At 49.0% G+C, this 22,887-nt stretch overlaps 1 pseudogene across 1 annotated transcript; it reads left to right on the forward strand.

The window, feature by feature from the left end:
• The first annotated feature begins 648 nt into the window (after nt 1-648).
• On the forward strand, nt 649-21,326 carry LOC118542801 (cell adhesion molecule CEACAM6-like; annotated as a pseudogene). Its single transcript, XR_013444271.1, has 9 exons — nt 649-836; nt 1,629-1,988; nt 5,590-5,867; nt 6,264-6,518; nt 11,737-11,857; nt 12,835-12,887; nt 13,212-13,243; nt 13,683-13,724; nt 13,992-21,326. The product of XR_013444271.1 is annotated as a cell adhesion molecule CEACAM6-like (transcript).
• The last annotated feature ends 1,561 nt before the right edge of the window (nt 21,327-22,887 follow it).

Here is a 22,887-nt window from a genome sequence, read left to right on the forward strand (position 1 = left end):
TGGCTATTCAGAGTGTGCTCCCCTTGGGCAGGACGATCAGCATCACCTGGGAGCTTGTTAGAGGCAGACTCTGGGGTCCACACCACACCTGCTGAGTCAGAATGTGCATTTTCACAGGGTCTGCAGACCCTCTGTGGGCTCAGAAGAGGGAGAGGTGGCCCCACCCCCACATCATGGGGTCTCAGCCTGGCTGGGCACCTGCTGAAGCAGCATTTCTGGGTGTCACCTGGGCATCCACAGTCTTGATAAAGTTCCACAGGTGATTCCAGCGCACAGTGGGGGTGACATCCCTGTGACATGTTCCTGAGGCAGCCCCCAGGCTCCTGCTCTGAAGAGAAAGCCACACGGGGAGGAGAGAGGGCTGTGAGACTGCTGACCCTGCACCTTGACCCCAGCTGTGGGGGTCACCGGACCCCAACGCCACAGGCTTGTGCTTGTCCAAACAAGGGCGTGTGCGCGCTCTCGCATATGGTGGGAAAGCACAGCTGAAGACGGAGAGGCCTCAGCAGTTCCCAGGGAACCGCAATGTAGACAGAAATGAAAGGGGGAGGAAGGAGACAAGGGAGTCAGGAGGGAGGGGAGAGGCGGGGCCCTGGCAGAGACCCCGCCCCCGGCCCACATGACCCCGCCCAGCGCTCCTGCCCCCAGAGGCCGCTCAGCTCAGAGGGAGGGAGGACGGCAGAGCTGACAGGACAGGCCGGCAGTGCTCCTGAGCGTTTCTGGAGCAGAAGCTCTTCCCCCAGAGGGAGGGACGGACCGGGCAGCAGGCACCATGGAGCCCCCGTCGGCCCCTCCCCGAGGAGGACGCGTCCCCTGGCAGGAGGTCCTGCTGGCAGGTGAGAGGGATGATCCCCTGCGAGGGGGCGGGAGGATGGGAGAGAGAGGCTGGCTGGGGTCTCCCGGGGAGGACAGGGCTCTGAGAGGGGACAGGGGAGCAGGGCAGGACGGGGGAGCCGGCTCAGCAGCGGGAAAATCTCATGATCTGGAAGTGGGGAGCCAAGGGCTGTTTCCCAAGTTACTCATCACTGAGGACTGAATTCTGAAAACTGGTAACAACAACCAGGGACCCTAATCGCTGCCCTTTCCCACCAACCTGAGATCTTGACAGACAAACGCCAGACTTGGAGGGCCCTGGGGCCACATTCATTGAGCCCCGGGTATTTACAGCCTGCCCCACCCCTGGGCTACAGCACAGATCAGACGAGTCCCTGCCCTCCCCGAGCTCAGTTCTATGGGGAGGAAGACAGACACGCAGAGACATCTAGAATGTGATGTCAGGTCCTGATAAGCACCAGGAAGGGAAAGGTCAGAGTGTGAAGACAGAGGGTCTTTAGAGGAGGTGCTCAGGGCAGACCTCTCCCCAGGACCCCCTGAGTGGGAGCAGGTATCTGAGGGCAGGGAGGGAGTGAGCCACAGACATGTGAGGAAGAGCGTTCTAAACAGAGAAAATTAAGTTCAGAGGCGCTGAAGTAGTGTGGTCATGCCGCTGACCTTGACCAGCAGGAGACACACACTCATACACACACCCCGAGGCTGGGGGATTAGGACCTGCTCCTTCTCCGGGGTCCCAGCTTTCCCTCCCAACACATGGGTCCAAACACTGATCCGTCTCCTTCCTTCCCTCCTAGTCTCACTCTTAACCTTCTGGAACCCGCCCACCACTGCCCAAGTCACTGTGGAATCGGTGCCGCCCAGTGTTGCTGAAGGGAAGGATGTTCTTCTGCGAGTCAACAATCTGCCTGGGGATCCTATAGGCTATAACTGGTTCCGAGGGGAAACTGTAGAGCTGAGCCGTACTATTGTATCATATGCAGTAGACACAAATGTAACTATCCCAGGGCCTGCACACAGCGGCAGAGAGACAATATACCCCAATGGATCCCTGCTGTTCCAGAACATCACCCTGAACGACACAGGAAACTACACCTTACAAATCACAAAGAGAGATGTTGTAACTGAACAAGTAACAGGACAGCTGCGCGTATTCCGTGAGTAATTCCTCTCTCATCTCTGGTGTTGGGTGGGGTGAATTCTACTTCACACAACAGGATTCACAGGCCGGGCCTGGGCCTCCATCCCCTTCTCTGCATTATGTTTTGTTGGGAGGAGGGATGGTTCAAGCATTTAGTGCAGAACACACACAGTGGAGACAAACTTCCTAAGATCAGAATTCCCTTCCTGGATTCCAGCCCCAGCAGACATTTGCTGCAAAGAGAAGGACCAGTCTGACAGGAGTAACTCAGCAGAGGGAGACAGATTCAGTCCAACCCCTTGGGCTCCTTCCCATGACCATGACTCTGAGAAAGACCCTGCGGGGCTCAGTCAGGGCCAGGCCTGAGGGACCCATGGGATCCTCACAGAGAAGCTCAGCCCAGAAAGCCTCTGCCCAGGCCCCTGTCTCAGGGCTCCTGACTCCAGTGACTGTGGGGAGTCCATGCCAGACTTGGGTTTTGGCTTCCTGGCAGGGGACTTGGGAGCAAGGTTTCCTGGCTGCCTGAGTCCTGAGGTTCCTGAGCTGGTCACCAGACTCCGCACCAAGAGCCACATCTGGGGAGGGGCAGAGCCTGGTCCTTCACCTGAGACTTGGGGTGGACAGCAGAGATAGGCAAGGTCCCTGGGCCACTATCTGACTGCCCTGGGGGATAGGAGACCCCGGAGGAAGGTCAGCACCCCCAGGGAGGAACAGAGGAGAGAAGATGCTCCTGGCAGCAAGTCCTGCACCAGGATCGGGCCCAGGGAGCCGTCTCTCATGGAGGCAAGTGACAGTTTATCTGGGCAGCTCCTCTATACCAAGCCTTAGGTCAGGTAATTGTGAAAGATTTAAGGTTAATTACAGACAACACAGCAAGCCTGAGACCATTTACTTGATTTTATTGAGGGGAAACAGAGGCACAGGGCGATGCAGACATTGAATCAGAGTCACACAGGCAGATCACAATCCTACAAGGTCTGTCTGCAGGTACAGGCCTGTCTCTCCACCCAGGGGGCCTTATCAGGCATCTGTGGACCCTGAGACCAGCTGTGGGATCAGACCTTTCTTCTTAGGGATCCACAGCTCAAGATAGATGTTCTGGTCTGGGAAGTGAGAGCAAATGGACAATTAATGTTTTTACTCAAGAACTAAATTCATCAACGACCAGAGTCAGTTGGGGAATGCCCAGGCCTCCCCTCAGGTGGCCAATCCACAGCTCCTGCGTCGGACTTGGAATCGCTTATTGTTTCCTGATGTGCTGATGGCATCCCACTGGAGTGTAAGGGAAAGGACTCTGCCCTCTCCTCCCGACTGCATACCCCTAACCGGCACAGGGCCCAACAACTCAATTGCTCTTCCATGAAGGAGGGAAGGAATGAATGAATGATTCCCAATCTCTTCAGAGTCTGGTCCCTGGATGCAGAATTCTAGGAGGTTCTAGCCACACCTGTTCCCTGTCCCTCCAGGGGCTGAGACCCATGTTCTATCCCTCTGACCACCAGCCCCTCAGGCCACTGCCAGAGAGTCTCATGAGGACTGTGGTGTTGCTCAGCCATGGGAGGATCCTGCCCGTGGGTCAACTGTGGGCTCTTAGTGCCCAGAGTCTTTGAAGTCACTTGTAACCCTCATTGCTCACAGCCTGGGACATTTCTGCCTCTCTTCTCCGTGCATGTCCCTCATCTTCCTCCTCCTCCTCCTTTCCAGCTGGGACTACCCCTGCTCTGCACAGCCTCCTTTACCCTTAAGCCTTGCCTGGATTCTTCTGCTAACACCTGTGGCCCGGCCCGCCCTCCCAGGCAACAGTAAAGGACACAGAAATCCGAGCACCATCCTCGGCCGGGCTCCATCAGGAGCCAGTTTCCCCAGGTCACCAGGAGAGCGAGCTTTCACGGTGCCCTCATCCAGGGCTCTTTCCCTCCGTGACGCCATCAGGTGGAACACACCACATGACAAGGACATGTGACCCCTTGATCTACTCTCTACATGACTCCAGCAGGGAGTCAAAGGCAGAAGGGGCAGGTCTGCGGTCCCCAAAAGCTCATGGGCTCATCTCATGCCTTTTACTCCTGACTCACGTCCTCGTCCTGGTGAGGCTCTCGTTCTTCCCAGTGGTTCCCCAGACCCTCCCACGGTGGGGCTGGCCAGACCCTGCGCCTTCTGACTGGTTCACTGCCTATTTCACACACATACATGGGTGCTCTTGAGGACGCCTTTACCATAGGGTGGAACCCTCTCACATGGTGAGATCCACCAGTTCCTGTCCTTTCACTGAGATGCTGCCCAGTTTGGGTAAATTGGATCAAACTTGTGTTTCCTGAGGTCAAAAGAAAGCCACATACAAGCATTGGGTTTCTTTCCATTCTGACTGTAGAAATTGCTGGCAGGGACTTGCTTTCCTAAATTTACTAACATAACGCATATCATTTCTACTAATTTGGTATCATTCCTCCCTTTATATAACAGAGGCACCTCGGACTTTCCCCGATCAATTCTGTTTCTTAACAGGATTCACTTGTCTTTCTCTACCCAGGGAGTCACTGATTTCAAACCCACTGTAACATCTTCCTTCATTCATCATGTGATCCTGGTTGGACTGCAGAACTTGGTCTACAACATATACTGCTCCCTAGGGAGATATTCCTCCAGGAGCGGGTCTTAGATTTTTTGGGTATTAATACTGAGTTTCACATGGAAACCATTTAATTTCTGAAATTTCTATCTCATAACTGTGTTTACAAATGGTCCATGAAGGCCAGACACCCTCCCACCACCCCTCCACTTCCCACCAGTCACCCCTTCTGCATTTGAAAACACCCACTTGTATTTCAGGAAAGACCAGCATGGTTCTCATTGGCCTCTGCACTGGGAAAAGAGACTTTAAAGACTGAGGGCAGAGCACATAGTTCTCTGCCAAAGCCAGCCAGGCCCTGCCTGTCCCCTTCACTCTTTTCTGGATCATTTCTAGTTCTGACTCTGCTCCACCACTGTCTCAGGTCAGTCACCATGGAACACCTGGGCGGAACTGTCCTACTTCGTGGCCCTGCAGCCTGAGTGCTGGACTGACCTCCAGGCTTGCCCCTGGTGTCCCCTGGTATTACTTCTGCTCAAATACCCCCTTCCAGGCCATGCTGTCCAGTGTTCTCCAGGCTTATGAGCTCTGGGAAGGCCCATCATTGCCCATCTCCAGGACAACCCTGGAAACAAGGCCTCAAGGAGAACACCTGTAGGTTGACTGGTGTTAGGTGTGTGCAGTAGAAAGGACCTCAGCACCTACACTTTCCAGGTGTGGCCTCTGAGGTTGGTCAGACAGTCAGTTGGTCAGGGAAGAACCAGGAGAGGCCCAGGGTGGTCTCTTACTCTCTGTCCTGTGTCTTCCACAACCAAACCCGGATGCTTCTTTGACCTGAGAAAATCTGTGCTTGCTCTCAGAGAGCAGGTGGCCTGTGTTCTCTGAGCGCTCAGATCCTCTTGCATTTGTCTTGAGCTACACAGACATGCTTTATTCTTTGAAGGACTCAGGTTGGCTGAGAGGTGAGAGATACCAACTCTGATTCAAGATGCCTGTGGAGGAATCACAGGTACCACCCAGGGCAACGTTCTTTCTGTTGTCTGCACAGCGGAGTTACCCAAACCCAACATCACAAGCAACAACTCCGACCCTGTGGAGAATGTGGATTCTGTTGTATTAACGTGTGAACCTCAGACTCAGAGCACAAGCTACCTGAGGTCAGTAAACAATGAGAGCCTCCTGGCCAGCGCCACACTAGAACTGTCCCAGACAACAGGACTCTCACTATACATGGTGTCACAAGGAATGATACAGGACCCTATGAGTGTGAAATTCGGAACCCAGTGAGTGCTGGTCATAGTGACCCATTCACCCTGAATGTTCTCTGTGAGTAACTTCCCTTCCTACCTGGCCCGGGCTGCCAGCCCAAATGTACACTGCTGGGGGCCAGGCCACATCCATCCTTCTGGGGTCCGAGTCCATGACTCTCAGCTGGATCCCCAGGCTGGCCATGGCTTCTTGTCCCAGGCAAACCTGGGCAGGTCCAGCCTAAGCCAAGACTGGGAGGGGATGGACTGCTCCTACTTGGGAGGGTCACCAGCCTGTGAGGAGACACAGGTGAATGTCTCCGACCCAGGCTCAGTGAACACAGGGGTCCTCTACTGGAACTTTTTAAAATGAGGTTGGGACCCAGCTCAGAGGGACACTGTGGCCTTAATACACACCAGGAGCTTCGGTTTCCCTCGAATTGCATCACCTGTGGCTTTATTCTGTTTGCTCCAGATGGCCCGGATGCCCCCACCATTTCCCCCTCAGACTCCTATTACCTTCCAGGGGCCAACCCCAGTCTCTCCTGCCACGCAGCCTCTAACCCGCCCGCACAGTATTCTTGGTTTATCAGTGGGAGGCCCCAGTCACTCACACAGGAGCTCTTTATCCCCAACATCACTGCGAATGATAGTGGGTCCTATACCTGCCTCGCCTATAACTCTGGCTCTCGCCTCAATAAGACCACAGTCAAGACTATCACAGTCTCTGGTAAGTGGATCCCTGGAGCATCTGCATGGATCGCTGTGGTGAAGGTCTGTCTGGCTTTCAGAAAAGAGCCTAGAAGTTATTTCCCATTTGCTTATGTCACAAGCAAATCCCAAATCTGTCCCTGAACTCTCCCATTACATGTCTGCAGACGCTTCCTCCCCTTGCTCTCTGATTTCTCATGGCAGACCTTGGGTCCAGTCTGGAATGTGGGAGTAGGGTTCTCTCAGCCCCAGAGCCCCGTATGGTGGTGGGGGCTTACAGAGGGAGAAGGAAGGTCCTTTTGCGCCTGGCTCGCCCTACTGACTGACTCTGCTCTGAGTTCATCTGCGGTGGGACAGGAGCATATGGAGAAGGTACAAGTGAAGCCTGTCTTCAATCTGGCCAAACTGGGCTACCAGTTGTGCCAGTCTCCCTCACGTGAGGCCATGGGGAAATGGGCAGGAGCAAGCCCTGAGGCAGACCCTCTGACTGTGTCAGGCTCTGAAGTCTACCAGTTCTATAACCCTGTGTGACACCAGTACGTTTACACTTAAGGACAGCAGTGAATAATGGTAGATGCCCCCACGAAGTCCCTTCATGGGACAGAAGGAGCAGTGCCAAAAGTATATATTTATACCTACAGCTAAGAGTACCAGCCTTCTGTTAAAACTGTGACCACTACTCTAAAGATTTCCTCCCTGTAATATGCAAACCACAGGCCAGGAAGTAAAAGTCTGATTCCGACTGAGAAGCCCTTTAGATTGGAACTTCTCCAGGTCCTAAGCTCACAAAGACTGGCTGGGCTGTTCTCTTTTTTTCTTTTCCTTTTTTCTCTTTCTTTCTCTTTCTTTCAAGATTATTTATTTATTTATTTGACAGAGAGAGACAGCGAGAGAGGGAACACAAGCAGGAGGAGTAGGAAAGGGAGAAGCAGGCTTCCCGCGGAGCAGGGAGCCCGATGCGGGGCTCGATCCCAGGACCCTGGGATCACAACCTGAGCTGAAGGCAGACGCTTAACGACTCAGCCACCCAGGTGCCCCCATTCTCATTTTGTAATAAATTCTTTAATAAAAGGGAAATGCCTTCCCTTTCTATGTAAAGCTACCATACTAGAGAAGGGGCCTGACCTTTTAGGAAAAGAAAGCTCTAGGAAAGGGTCGCAAGAAAGCCACTGGGTAAAAAATTCCACCTGATGATGAGGATGCTGGACATGTGGGCTTAGAAGAGGTTCCTGGTGCTGATGCTACACAGATGTCCGGGCAGAGCAGACACAGGACTGAGGGCCAGAAGGGAACTGGAGGGTCTGAGGGGGAGGTACAGCCCTCTCCTAACAGATCGTCACCTGAATAAAGATATTCATCCTTCTGCAGACAGCAGGGCCATCCTCTGAGGCACCTTTACAGAGCTCGCTGGGGCCCTCGGAGTGGCTGGCATCTCAGAGGAGGGAGTGTGACCCAAGGCCCCAGGCCCATTCTCATTCCATTACCTCCTGTGTTTCCCCACAGAGCTACTGGCCCAGCCCACTCTCCATGCCAGCAACACCACAGTCACAGGAAATAAGGACTCTGTGGTCCTCACCTGCTCCACAAATAACACTGGGGTCTCTATCGGGTGGCTCTTCAATAACCAGAGTCTGAAGCTCACAGAGAGGATGAAGCTGTCCCAGGACAACAGCACCCTCACCATAGACCCTGTCAGGAAGGAGGATGCCGGGAATTACCAGTGTGAGGTCTCCAACCCAGGCAGTTCCAGTCAAAGTGACCCTGTCCAACTGGCTGTGGAAGGTAACTGACACCTTGCCCCGTGTTACATCTTCCTGGGAAGATTCCTCTACTAATGATGTGCAAAATTGATAGAAGTCACAGAGGCCAGAAGAGCAGAATAGAATCAAGAGACCATTTCAGTAAACAGAATGGCAGAGTGGTTAAGAGCTAAGTCTCTGAATCAGATATACTCAGTTTCTTATCCTAGGTCTGGCATTTACTGTGTGACCTTACACAAGATTCCTTTTTTCCTCTGTTACCATTTTTTTATGTGGTAAAATACACATACGGTTTATCATTTTAACCATTTTAAGTTTTCAGTTCAGTAGCATTAGTACATCTGTATTGTTGTGCAACCATCACCACCATCCATTAAACAGTAACTTCCTACTCCCAATTTTAACCCCAGTAACCATCATCCTACTTACTGTCTCTATGAATGTGACTATTCTAAGATTAAGTGGAATCATAACAATATTTATTTTTTTGTTTGTCTGGATTTTTTCACTTAGCATAACGTCTTCAGGGTTCATCCATGTAGTAGTGCGTGTCAGAATTTCATTTCTTTTTTAAGGCTGAATAATATTCCCTCGTGTGTATGTATCACATTCTGTTTATCATTTATCTGTCTATGAACTTTTGGGTTTTTTCCACTTTTTGGCTGCTATAAATAATGCTGCTGTGAACGTGGGTGTACAAATATCTACTGAAATCCCTGCTTTCTTTTTTTTTTTAAGATTTTTTTTATTGTTATGTTAATCCCCATACATTACATCATTAGTTTTAGATGTAGTGTTCCGTGATTCATTGTTTGTGCATAACACCCAGTGCTCCATGAAGAACGTGCCCTCCTCAATACCCATCACCAGGCTAACCCATCCTCCCACCCCCCTCCCCTCTAGAACCCTCTGTTTGTTTTTCAGAGTCCATCATCTCTCATAGTTCGTCTACCCCTCCGATTTCCCCCCTTCATTCTTCCCCTCCTGCTATCTTCTTCTTCTTCTTTTTTTTTTTCTTAACATATATTGCATTATTTGTTTCAGAGGTACAGAACTGAGATTCAACAGTCTTGCACAATTCACAGCGCTTACCAGAGCACATACCCTCCCCAGTGTCTATCACCCAGTCACCCCATCCCTCCCACCCCACCCCCCACTCCAGCAACCCTCAGTTTGTTTCCTGAGATTAAGAATTCCTCATATCAGTGAGGTCATATTGAAATCCCTGCTTTCAGTTCACTGGGGCATAGACCCAGAAGTGGAGTTGCTACATCAAATGGTAATTCTTTGTTCAATTTTTTGATGAACTGCCGTACCAGTTCCACAGTGGCTGCACCATTTACAGTTCCACCAGCAAATACAAAGAAGTTCCAACTTCTCCACATCCTCGCCAACACTTGTTTTCTGTTTCGTTTTGTTTTTAATAATAGTCATCTTAATGGGCATGAGGTGATATCTCATTGTGGTTTTTATCTACATTTCCCTGATCACGAGTGATGTTGAGCATCTTTTCATGTGCCTGTTGGATCTGGATGTCTTCTTTGGAGAAATGTCTGTTCAAGTCCTCTGCCCGTTTTTTTTTTTTTAAGATTTTATTTATTTATTTGACAGAAAGAGACACAGCGAGAGAGGGAACACAAGCAGGGGGAGTGGGAGAGGGAGAAGCAGGCCTCCCGCAGACCAGGGAGCCCAATGCGGGGCTCAATCCCAGGACCCCGGGATCATGACCTGAGCCGAAGGCAGACGCTTAATGACTGAGCCACCCAGGTGCCCCCCATTCTCATTTTCTAATAAATTCTTTAATAAAAGGGAAATACCTTCCCTTTCTATGTAAAGCTACCATACTAGAGAAGGGGCCTGACCTTTTAGGAAAAGAAAGCTCTAGGAAAGGGTCGCAAGAAAGCCACTCGGTAAAAAATTCCACCTGATGATGAGGATGCGGGACATGTGGGCTTAGAAGAGGTTCCTGGTGCTGATACTACACAGATGTCCGGGCAGAGCAGACACAGGACTGAGGGCCAGAAGGGAACTCGAGGGTCAGAGGGGGAGGTACAGCCCTCTCCTTACAGATCGTCACCTGAACAAAGACACTCATCCTTCTGCAGACAGCAGGGCCATCCTCTGAGGCACCTTTACAGAGCTCGCTGGGGCCCTCGGAGTGGCTGGCATCTCAGAGGAAGGAGTGTGACCCAAGGCCCCAGGCCCATTCTCATTCCATCACCTGTTTCCTCACACAGCCAGTGGCCCGACCCTCTCTCCATGCCAGCAACACCACAGTCACAGGAAATAAGGACTCTGTGGTCCTGACCTGCTCCACAAATAACACTGGGGTCTCCATCCACTGGTTCTTCAATGGCCAGGGTCTAAAGCTCATGGAGAGAATGAAGCTGTCCCAGGACAACAGCACCCTCACCATATGCCCTGTCAGGAGAGAGAATGCTGGGAATTTTCAGTGTGAGGTCTCCAACCCAGTCAGTTCTGGCAAAAGTGACCCCATCAGGCTGGATATGAGCTGTGAGTGACCCTCGACCTCTCTCTCTTCCCTGTATATTTTACTGGCAGGGGGTGTGAAATGGATGCAGGCCTGGAGGAGGTAGAGCCACCTTCACCTTCAGAGCCTCTAGGGCAATGTGGATAAAATCCCTGGAATTAGACTAATCTTGTTAGCATCTTGGTTCTGATATGTACCAGCTATTGGAACTCGGGCAAGATGCTCTACCTCCTGAGCCTCAGTCTCCTCATCTGTAAAACTGGAAAGAACAGCTGGATCTTAGGGCTGTTGTGAGGGTTGTTAATATGAGTTCATGAGATGAAATCCTGAGACGGCATCATACACAGATTCAGGCTCAATCAAATTTAGCAGCTATTGTCCTTCTGATACTAATGTTTTTGTTACTAGCTATGTGTTGGGGATTTGGGATTAAGTGTTGTCTGATTACGTTCCAGCTCGGTGACCTGCACTGATTTACTGAAGCCCTTTACATACTCGGGTGCTCATTTTGCACAGTGGGGGTGACACCTGGGCCCCTCATTGACAGGGAAGCAGCAGATGAGATAAACATAAAGTATTTCCCATGTGCCTGGCACAGGGCCGACCTCAAAAGCAGTCAGCTAATGCTATTCTCTTTAATTAGTGTTGAGTGAACAGGTAAGGGCCTCCCTCTAAGAACATTGATAGAAATGGAAAGGAAGACCCAGGGGAAGAGGCATAATGTGAGAGGAAAATAAACAGAACCCTGGGACTGGCCCGGGGTGAGGGGACAATGTGAAGAATGAAGCAAGTCCAGGGTTTCACCGTGAGGAACAGAAATGATGCAGCGGTCAAGGGGGTGGGGACATGGTGGTGACAACACACACACCATCCAGACCTCACTGGCCTTTCCTTCCTCCCTAACCAGGCCCTTCCCCCACGGCCCCTCCTGGCTTCCCCAGATTTGACTTGAGACTCATTCCCCTCCCTTTTTCTTCTTATTTCAGGTGAAAGAAGCACCACAGGCCTCCCTGTGGGGTCCATCATTGGCATTGCAGTCGGGGTCCTGGTCGGACTGGCACTGGCGGCCGCCCTGGGTTGTCTCCTGTTCCACACAAGGACTGGAAGGTACGATGGCATTTCCCATAAGCTGATCCTGTCCCCCAGCTGACCCCTGGCCAGCAGGGGACCCCATCCTGACCTAGGATTCTGGGCTGGCTCTTCCAGGCCTCCCAACTGCCCCCTGGATTTTCCCTCTTATTCCATCTGGCTCCTTCCTCACCAGCTGCTGACCAGGGTGCTTCTTTCCAAGCTTCCTCGGTTTTAAATTAGGGACAACTAGGGAACAGCCCCTCAGGGTTGTCTGCATTCATGTGGCAAACCTACAGCTGTGCTCAGAGGACTAAGTACTCAGTAAACAGCACCTCCCATGGTTTATTTAAGTCCACACGCCCTGTGAGGGGGAGTTGCAGCCTCAGGAACTGAGGCTGGTCCTGGTCAGGGTCACGGAAAGGAGAGTGGAAGATCCTGACAGGCCAGGTGGGATCATCCTCCAAATGGCAGATGCGTGAACCACAGTCCCTGTTGTGTGAGAGCAGAGAACCTGGGTTCGGCCAGGTGGACGTCCTGGGATGTCCTTTATGCCTCTTGTGCAGGCAGATGGAGATAGACGACGGGCTGCTGTCACATTTCAGCATCTCCTGGCCTGAGGGGACGAGGGTCTGGCCACAGCAGGGGCATCACATTCAGGGATCCAGCATACCCGGGGCTCCCCAGCTGTCCTGCACACATAGCTGCAGGCTTGACCCTTCCACTCATACAAACCCTCATGTTTGATTCCTTTCCTGGGTCCTTGATCCCTTTTCAGGACACTTTCTCGTAGAAGCCCATCAGCCTGTGGGTCTTCCCTTGTGAGCCCAGGACAGAAGTGCTCCAAAAACCTTTCCTAATCCCCTCTCCTGGGCCTGTCCTCTGCTGAACAGCACTGGTGGAGAGAGGGGGTCTCTAAGCCCTGCCTGGAATGAGGATCCTGCTTGTCCCCTGCTCTGACACCAAAGCTGTGACGTCTCCCTGCACCCCTCACATGTAAGCCTGATCTTTCCTAGGGCCAGTGGCTGGTGTGATCTCAGAGAGCTCTGTCGCCCAGCATCCACTCCCCGTGAGTATAGCTTCAGCACGGGTGGGACCTGGAGCCCCGTAGTCCTGCCCACATTGTCCACTCCTGCCAGTCACTCCCCAGGGCCTCTGACCCTTTCTCTGTGGCTTCAGCTCAGGGGACCTCAGCTGGCCATAGTTCCTGACTTGTAGAATCTAGATCATAGGTCAGCACCTTACCCTCACTGGGCCCTAAAATGCCAGTGGGTCTTTCCCTGGGAGGTGCTCCTGCTTCCCTATTCTCTGAGAGCTGAGGACCTGTCCCCTCCTGGAGGGTGGCCCCAAGCTTCTTCACAGCCCTGGTGCTAACTCCTGTCTCTGTCCCCAGGCCATGGTCCAGCCGGCCGCTCCGCATCCCCGGTAAGCCCGCCCCCTCCACCACTCTTTCCACTGGGGTCCGGGCTGTGCAGGCTCAAGGCGGGCAACCAGCCAATTCAGCAGCACAGAGCAGACCTTGCTTCCCCCAGAGTAGCCAGGACAAGGCAAGCCCTGTTCTGGCCAGGAGTGGACCCTCTTCAGGGGCAGGACCACCCCCCAGCATGTCCTCAGTTGTCCCTGCTCCCCTGAGCTGGCCAAAGGAGAACCCTGGAGTCCAGCCAGGGGCAGGGTGGGCACTGGGAGCACCAGCCAGGGGTCCTGGGCTAACAGGAATGGGGCAGGGGCTGCAGTGGGCAGTGGTCAGGGACTGGAGTATGGGTCAGCAGGCTTGGAGAAGGCATTTCAAGAGGCAGAACCGGTCACTCCCGTAGAGAAATGACCCTCCCTCTCTGACTACCAACACCCATTCTCTCCTGTTTAGGACTCCCTGCCCAGCCCCACCACAGCCGCTCCCATCTACCAGGTGAGTGTGGGCAATGACTGCTCTGGTCCCCGTAGCCCAAGGGGGCCGAAGGTCTGCGCCCATCCTGCCCCTGGCTGTGTTTTCAGGTTCAGGAAGCAAGACAGCAAGGGGGACAGGGCATTGTGGGAGGAAGGAGGGGCCCTGGGCAGACACCTGCCACACAGCGAGGCTCCCATAGAGCAGCCCAGGTGGGCCTAGAACCTGAAAGTCACCCAGATATGTTCTAAGAAGGTGACAGGGGCTCAGAGGCCTCTTCTTCTTTTACAGGAATTACGACACCCTGACACAAACATTTACTGCCAGATCAACCACAAAGCAGAAATGGCTTCTTAGTTTCCCCTGGGAACTGCTCCTTCCGGGGCCCTCCTGAGACCCCAGACTCTAGGTGGGGTCAGGAGCTGCAGCCTGAGCCAGAGAACCGGCTCTAAGCCCTGAAGATATTCAGGGACATGGACCCAGGGTTGGGTCCCTCCTGATTTCTGGAGACCCCTACAGGCTGCCCTGAACCCAGGACAAAGGCCCCCATTTCCCAGGAAGTGGGGGTTCCCGGGAAAAGTGTCCTGACCCCTGACCCACCGGGGATGATCTGAGAGGATCTGAATAAAGAGGATTCATCCCCTCCTTGGCCCTCTTTTTGGTGAATGGTAATTTCTCTTAGCAGAAATTTCCCCAGGGGCACCTGGCTGGCTCAGTCAGTAGAGCATGCAACTCTTTTTTTGTTTGTTTTTTAAGGTTTTATTTATTTACTTGAGAGAGAGAGAGAGAGAGATCACGAGCAGGGGAGAGGGGCAAAGGGAGAGGGAAAAGCAGACTCCCCACTGAGCAGGAAGCTGGACATAGGGCTCCATCCATGGACCCCAGGACCATGTCCTGAGCCGAAGTCAGACGCTTAACCAACTGAGCCACCCAGGCACCCCGAGCATGCAACTCTTGATCTTGGGGTCATGAATTTGAGCCCCATGTGTGGCGTAGAGTTTACTTAAAAAATAATAATAATAGGGAGGGGGGGAAGATGGCGGAGGAGTAGGGGACCCTATTTTAACTGGTCCCCGGAATTGAACTGGATATCTACCAGACCACTCTGAGCACCCACGAAACCAGCCTGAGATGTAAGAAGATCTGGATCTCTACAAACAGAATATCGCAGGCAGTTGGTTTTGAGGTACGAAGCGGAGAGCCGTGATCCTGCGGGCAGATATCGGAGGATAAACGGCAGCGGCAGGGAGCCTGGCCGTGGGGATCCTACACCGCCGGTGAGCGACAGCCTCGTGCGCTGCGGACGGGCACAGACTCGCAGACCGGTAGCTTCGGGAAAGGACGTTAGGGCAGCCCCAGGGGTCGAGGACCAGACCGGCGGGGTCGCACGCACTTGAACCGCAGCCTCCGAGATGGAAACCCGGTGCACCGGGGTCTCGCCGGTGAACTGCAACCTCCGGGGTGGAAACCCCGAGCGGCGGAGTCGTGCGCGCGCGAACTGGGAGCGGCTGGTGGTTTTAGAAGCACAAAGGGCAGAGACGCGCCCCGACCTGGAGGCAGGACTGGGGGCGCTGCGGAGGGGCGCACAACCCAGGACGCTGCAGTTTATAGCAGCACGGACAGAAACAGAGACGGTGTGACCTGGAGAGCTCACTGAAGAACAGACTGAGGTCTCTCTGCTCTGAGGCAGAGGGTTGGAAACGGTCTCTTCTGCTCTGACTCGCGGAAGAGACGCGGAAAGCCGCCAGGGAAAGGCGCCAGAGAACAAAAGCCCCAAAGACTGATTCCCACTGAGCCCATCCCCCGCCACAGGGGCGCAGGGCAACTCCGCCCAAACAGGGTTGCCTGAGTAACAGCGCTGCAGGCCCCTCCCCCAGAAGACAGGCTGGGAAAACAAGAGGCCAGCAACCCTAAGGTCCCAAGAAAACAGGTGCATCTTGCTTGGGTTCTGGTCAATAATTTGGACTCTATACATTCCCTCAAACACCCATCAACAGAATGACTAGGAGGAGGAGCCCCCAAAACAGAAAAGACTCAGAGATTATGACTTATGCTGCAGATTTACAAATGGATGCAGATATAACCAAGATGTCGGAGATGGAATTCAGGCTAGCAATTGTGGAGACAATGGCTAGAATGGAGAAATCAATTAATGGCAACATAGAGTCTCTGAGGGCAGAAATAAAAGGGGAATTGGCAGAACTTAAAAATGCTATCAATGAGATCCAATCCAATCTAGATAATCTAACAGCTAGGGTAACTGAGACAGAAGAGAGAAGAAGCGATCTGGAAGACAGTATAATAGACAAAAAGGGAAAAGAGGAGGCCAGGGAAAAACAACTCAGAATCCATGAAAATAGAATCAGAGAAGTAAGTGACACCATGAGGCGTTCCAATGTCAGAATCATTGGAATCCCAGAGGGAGTGGAGAGAGAGAGAGGGCTAGAAGATGTATTTGAGCAAATCGTAGCTGAGAACTTCCCTAATCTGGGGCGCCTGGGTGGCTCAGTTGGTTAAGCGACTGCCTTCGGCTCAGGTCATGATCCTGGAGTCCCTGGATCGAGTCCCGCATCGGGCTCCCTGCTCGGCAGGGAGCCTGCTTCTCCCTCTGACCCTCCCCCCCTCTCATGTGCTCTCTCTCTCTCATTCTCTCTGTCTCAAATAAATAAAATCTTTAAAGAATAAAATAAAAAAATAAATAAAATAAATAAAATAAAAGGAGAAAGACCCCAAGAGTGATCTACAACAGAAATTTACAGGGACAATCTATAAAAACAACGTCTTCACAGGCAACATGATGACAATTAATTCATATCTTTCAATAATCACTCTCAGCGTGAATGACCTAAACGCTCCCATAAAACAGCACAGGGTTGCAGATTGGATAAAAAGACAGGACCCATCCATATGCTGTCTACAAGAGACTCATTTTGAACCTAAAGATACATCCAGACTGAAAGTGAAGGGATGGAGATCTATCTTCCATGCCAGCGGACCTCAAAAGAAAGCTGGGGTAGCAATTCTTATATCAGACAAATTAGATTTTAAACTAAAGTCTGTAATAAGAGACACAGAAGGACACTATATCATTCTTAAAGGGTCTAAAAATCCCGAATTCACCAACTAACTCTACACCTTAAAGAACTAGAGAAAAAGCAACAAACGACGCCTAAGCCACGCACTAGAAGACAAATAATTAAAATTAGAGCAGAAATCAATGAATTAGAAACCAGAAACACAGTAGATCAGATCAATGAAACTAGAAGTTGGTTCTTTGAAAGAATTAATAAGATTGATAAACCACTGGCCAGACTTATCCAAAAGAAGAGAGAAAGGACCCAAATTAATAAAATTATGAATGAAAGGAGAGAGGTCACGACCAGCACCAAGGAAATACAAACAATTATTAGAAATTATTATCAACAACTATATGCCAATAAACTGAGCAATCTGGATGAAATGGAGGCCTTCCTGGAAACCTATAAGCTGCCAAGACTGAAACAGGAAGAAATTGACAACCTGAATACGCCAATAACCAGTAACGAGATTGAAGCAGTGATCAAAAACCTCCCCAAAAACAAGAGGCCAGGGCCTGATGGATTCCCTGGGGAATTCTACCAAACATTCAAAGAAGAAATAATACCTATTCTACTGAAGCTGTTTCAAAAAATAGAAACAGAAGGAAAACTTCCAAACTCATTCTATGAGGCCAGCATTACCTTAATCCCCAAACCAGGCAAAGACCCCATCAAAAAGGAGAATTTCAGACCGATATCCCTGATGAATATGGATTCCAAAATCCTCAACAAAATCCTAGCTAATAGGATCCAACAATACATTAAAAGGATCATCCACCACGACCACGTGGGATTTATCCCGGGGATGCAAGGGTGGTTCAACATTCGCAAATCAATCAATGTGATAGAACACATTAATAAGAGGAGGGAGAAGAACCATATGGTCCTCTCAATTGATGCAGAAAAAGCATTTGACAAAATACAACATCCTTTCCTGATTAAAACTCTCCAGAGTATAGGGATAGAGGGAACATTCCTCAAGCTCATAAAATCCATCTATGAAAAACCCACAGTGAATATCATCCTCCATGGGGAAAAGCTGAGAGCCTTTCCCTTAAGATCAGGAACACGTCAAGGGTGCCCACTCTCACCACTGTTGTTCAACATAGTACTAGAAGTCCTAGCAACAGCAATCAGACAACAAAAAGAAATAAAAGGTATTGAAATTGGCAAAGAAGAAGTCAAACTCTCTCTTTTCGCAAACGACATGATACTTTATGTGGAAAACCCAAAAGACCCCACCCCCAAATTACTAGAACTCATCCAGCAATTCAGTAGTGTGGCAGGATACAAAATCAGTGCACAGAAATCAGTTGCTTTCTTATACACTAACAACGCAACTGTTGAAAGAGAAATTAAAGAAACGATTCCATTTACAATAGCACCAAAAACCATAAGATACCTCGGAATAAACCTAACCAAAGAGGTAAAGGATCTATACTCTAGGAACTACAAAACACTCATGAAAGAAATTGAAGAAGACACAAAAAGATGGAAAAATATTCCATGCTCATGGATCGGAAGAATAAACATTGTTAAAATGTCTATGCTACCCAGAGCAATCTATACCTTCAATGCCATCCCGATCAAAATTCCAATGACATTTTTCAAAGTGCTGGAACAAACAATCCTAAAATTTGTATGGAATCAGAAAAGACCCTGAATCGCCAAGGAGATGTTGAAAAAGAAAAACAAAGCTGGGGGCATCACGTTGCCCGATTTCAAGCTCTATTACAAAGCAGTGATCACCAAGACAGCATGGTACTGGCACAAAAACAGACATACAGACCAATGGAACAGAATAGAGAGCCCAGATATGGACCCTCAACTCTATGGTCAAATAATCTTTGACAAAGCAGGAAAAAACATGCAATGGAAAAAAGACAGTCTCTTCAATAAATGGTGCTGGGAAAATTGGACAGCCACATGCAGAAGAATGAAACTCGACCATTCTCTAACACCATTCACAAAGATAAACTCAAAGTGGATGAAAGACCTCAATGTGAGACAGGAATCCATCAAAATCCTAGAGGAGAACATAGGCAGTAACCTCTTTGACACCGGCCACAGCAACTTCTTTCAAGATACATCTCCAAAAGCTAGTGAAACAAAAGCGAAAATGAACTTTTGGGACTTCATCAAGATAAAAAGCTTCTGCACAGCAAAGGAAACAGTCAACAAAACAAAGAGGCAACCCACAGAATGGGAGAAGATATTTGCAAATGACACTACACATAAAGGGCTGGTATCCAAAATCTATAAAGAACTTCTCAAACTCAACACCCAAAAAACAAATAATCAAGTCAAAAAGTGGGCAGAAGAGATGAACAGACACTTCTCCAAAGAAGACATACAAATGGCTAACAGACACATGAAAAAATGTTCATCATCATTAGCCATCAGGGAAATCCAAATCAAAACCACACTGAGATACCACCTTACACCAGTGAGAATGGCAAAAATGGACAGGGAAAGAAACAACAAATGTTGGAGAGGTTGTGGAGAAAGGGGAACCCTCTTACACTGTTGGTGGGAATGCAAGTTGGTACAGCCACTTTGGAAAACAGTGTGGAGGTTCCTCAAAAATTTAAAAATAGAGCTACCCTATGACCCAGCAATTGCACTGCTGGATATTTACCCCAAAGACACAGATGTAGTGAAAAGAAGGGCCATATGCACCCCAATGTTCATAGCAGCAATGTCCGCAATAGCCAAACTGTGGAAAGAGCCGAGATGCCCTTCAACGGATGAATGGATAAAGAAGATGTGGTCCATATATACAATGGAATATTACTCAGCCATCAGAAAAGATGAATACCCAACTTTTACATCAACATGGATGGGACTGGAGGAGATTATGCTAAGTGAAATAAGTCAAGCAGAGAAAGTCAATTATCATATGGTTTCACTTATTTGTGGAACATAAGGAATAACATGGAGGACATTAAGAGAAGGAAGGGAAAAATGGGCAGGGGGAATTGGAGGGAGAGATGAACCATGAGAGACTATGGACCTGAGAAACAAACAGGGTTTTACAGGGGAGGGGGGAGGGGGAATTGGTTAGCCTGGTGATGGGTATTAAGGAGGGCACATACTGCATGGAGCACTGCGTGTTATACGAAAACAATGGATCGTGGATCACTACATCAAAAACTAATGATGTATTGTATGGTGACTAACATAACATAATAAAATTTTTAAAATAATAATAATAATAAATGTAAAAAAAAGAGAAAAGAAATTCACCTGAAACTCTGGGTCTCTTCTCTCCTGGGTCACATAGGGAAATGTTACCTCTGAGTTGACCAAGCCCCCATCTCTTGTCCCCCAGGATAGAGGAAGGGGTGAGTGGTGTGGACATGGTGGGACCACGCTAACTAGAACACCAGAGCTGTGGCCAAACCATGAGAGAACTCAGCAGTCCTCACACTGCTCAGGGACCAAAGCTATAGACACTCCCAGTGTTTATAAATGTGGTTTGGGTGTCGGGAGCACAGAACATGGGGCCTCTGATGACCACGTGAAGATGAGCTAGGAAGGAGTAGCTGTGGGCAGCAAACATAAACCACACAGAAGGATGAACTGGGCATCTTTTCCCTTGGCTATTCTTTAACAGTAGGTCAGCTGGCAACAAATTTTCATATTCTTCCTTCGTCAGAAAATTTCCGTATTTCCCCTTTCTTCCTGAGGATCATTTTGCCAGATACAGGATTTGTAGTCGATTTGAAAAACCTGCCTCTTCCTTCTGGCCTCCATGCTGTCAGATACAAAACCTACCGTCACTTACTTAAATCAGTGTTCCTTAATAAGCAATGGGTTGTTTCTCTGGCTCTTTTTATTTATTGATTTTTAAAGATTTTATTTATTTACTTGAGAGAGACAGAGTGAATGAGAGAGAGAGAGAGAGCAAAAGCCAGGGGGAAAGGCAGAGGGAGAAGCAGCCTCCCTGCTGAGCAGAGAGCCCAACACAGGGCTCGATCCCAGGACCCTGGGATCATGACCTGAGCCGAAGGCAGACGCTTAATGACTGAGCCATCCAGGCGCCCCTCTCTGGCTCTTTTTAAAGATTTTTTTTCCTCTTGTCTTTAGTTTTCACAAGTTTGCCATGTGCCTTACTGTGAGTCCTTATCATGTTCGGGGTTCACTCAGCTTCTTGGACCATTATTTCTTCAGACACTTTTTTCAGTCCATATTTTTTTCCTACTTCTGGTATCCACTGACACCAATGTTAGATCCTTTCTTTTTTTTTTTTTTAAGATTTATTTATTATTTGAGAGAGAGAAACAGAGTGTGCTCATGAGCAGGGGGAGGAGCAGAGGGAGAGGGAGGGAGAGAATCCTCAAGCAGACTCCCCGCTGAGTGCCAAGAGACCACAAGTCAAGGAGTACTGATAGACTCCAGAAACTGGAGAAGGCAAGAAAATTGATCCACCCCCAGAACCTCCAGAAAGGAATGTGGCCCTGCCAATATCTTTATTTTAGCCCAGTAAAACCCATGTTGGACTTCTGACCTCCAGAAATGTAAGGGAATAAATGTCTGTTGCTTTTAAGCCACCGTCTTTGTGGTAATTTGTTACAGCAGTAATAGGAATCTAATACAGACTGCATATTAGATTATATTGTATGAATATCAAATTGGGGGAGCTTGATCATCATACTGTGGGTATATAGGAGAAAATCTCGGCTGTGGTGAGATATGGGCTGAAGTAGTTAGGGTGAAGTATCAGGATACCTATAACTTCCAAGTGATACATCAAAAAATCATATATATATATATATATACACACACATATATACATATATATATAATGAAAAAGATTTGTGTGCATGCACATGCATAGATCTACATCTATGCAGCTAGAATACAAATGTGACATTGGTAAATAAGCATGAAAGGTATATGGGAGTTCCCTCTAATAGTCTTGCAACTTTTCTCTAAGTTTGACTTTTTTTTTTATTGGGGGGTGGGGTCTTATGTTTTAGAACCACACACAAAAGTGTTTAGAAACAATAGTATATGATTTCTAATATTTAATCCGGTCGGTGGAGGAGTAGAAGGGAGATAGATACAACAGGGTTCATCATGAGTTGATACTTTGAGCTGGAGATGGGTACTTCAGGGTTCACAATAGCATTCTCTCTAGTATAACGAACTAGAATCCGCTTGTCCTTGTTTGTATACAAACTCTCTTTGTATACATTTAAAATTTTCCATATGAAAAGATTTCAAGGAAAGAGAAAAAAATTTCCAGCTGAGAAGTTTTATCAGTGAGTTGCACAGAACTTTCAACACAGATCATCTCAAAATTATACAAATTCATCCACAGAACAGCGAGAGACTATGCCCCCAACTGACTCTGGGCTTAGTATAACCTTTAAACTGAAATAGGAACAACAACAAAAGTACAAAAAGAGGAAAATATCAGGCCAATCATACCCATGAACAGAGAGACAAAAATGTTAATCACGATATTCTCAAACCAATTCCAACAGTATATACAATAAGATAGTACACCGTGACTCAATTCCAAATGTCCCAGGAAAGCAAAGGTTCAATATTAGAAATTTATAAATGGGCGGGGCATCTGTGTGGCTTGGTCATTTAAGCGGCTGGCTCTTGATTTTGGCTCAGGTCATGATCTCAGGGTCCTGGGATTGATCCCCGTGTCGGGCTCCGTGCTCAGTCCGCAGTCAGCTTGAGGATTTCTCTCCCTTTTCCCCTGCTCCTCCTCCTCCTCAAATAAATAAATTAATTTAAAAAAAAATTTATAAATGGAAGAGGGTAAGAATTTCTAGAGTACCATAATGTTCTGTTTCCTGATCTAGCTGCTAGATACATGGGTGTGTTCAATTTTTGAAAATTCAGTAAGCAAAACACTTCATTCTGTAACAGTCCTCCTACCCCGTCAACTTTTTTCATGATATAGACTCTTTGAAAAGACCAGACCAGACATTTTGTCTTGTAGAATGCCCACATTCTGACTTTGTTTCCTTATGGTGTCATTTCACTTGCTTCTCTAAACCCTGTATTTCCTATAAATTGGAAAATGAATCTCAAAGCTGAAATAGATTCAGGTTCTATTTTTTTGGCAAGAATGCTTCCTGGGTTTC

Source organism: Halichoerus grypus, chromosome 15 (assembly GCF_964656455.1).
Source record: "Halichoerus grypus chromosome 15, mHalGry1.hap1.1, whole genome shotgun sequence".
NCBI classification, from domain to species: Eukaryota; Metazoa; Chordata; class Mammalia; order Carnivora; family Phocidae; genus Halichoerus; species Halichoerus grypus.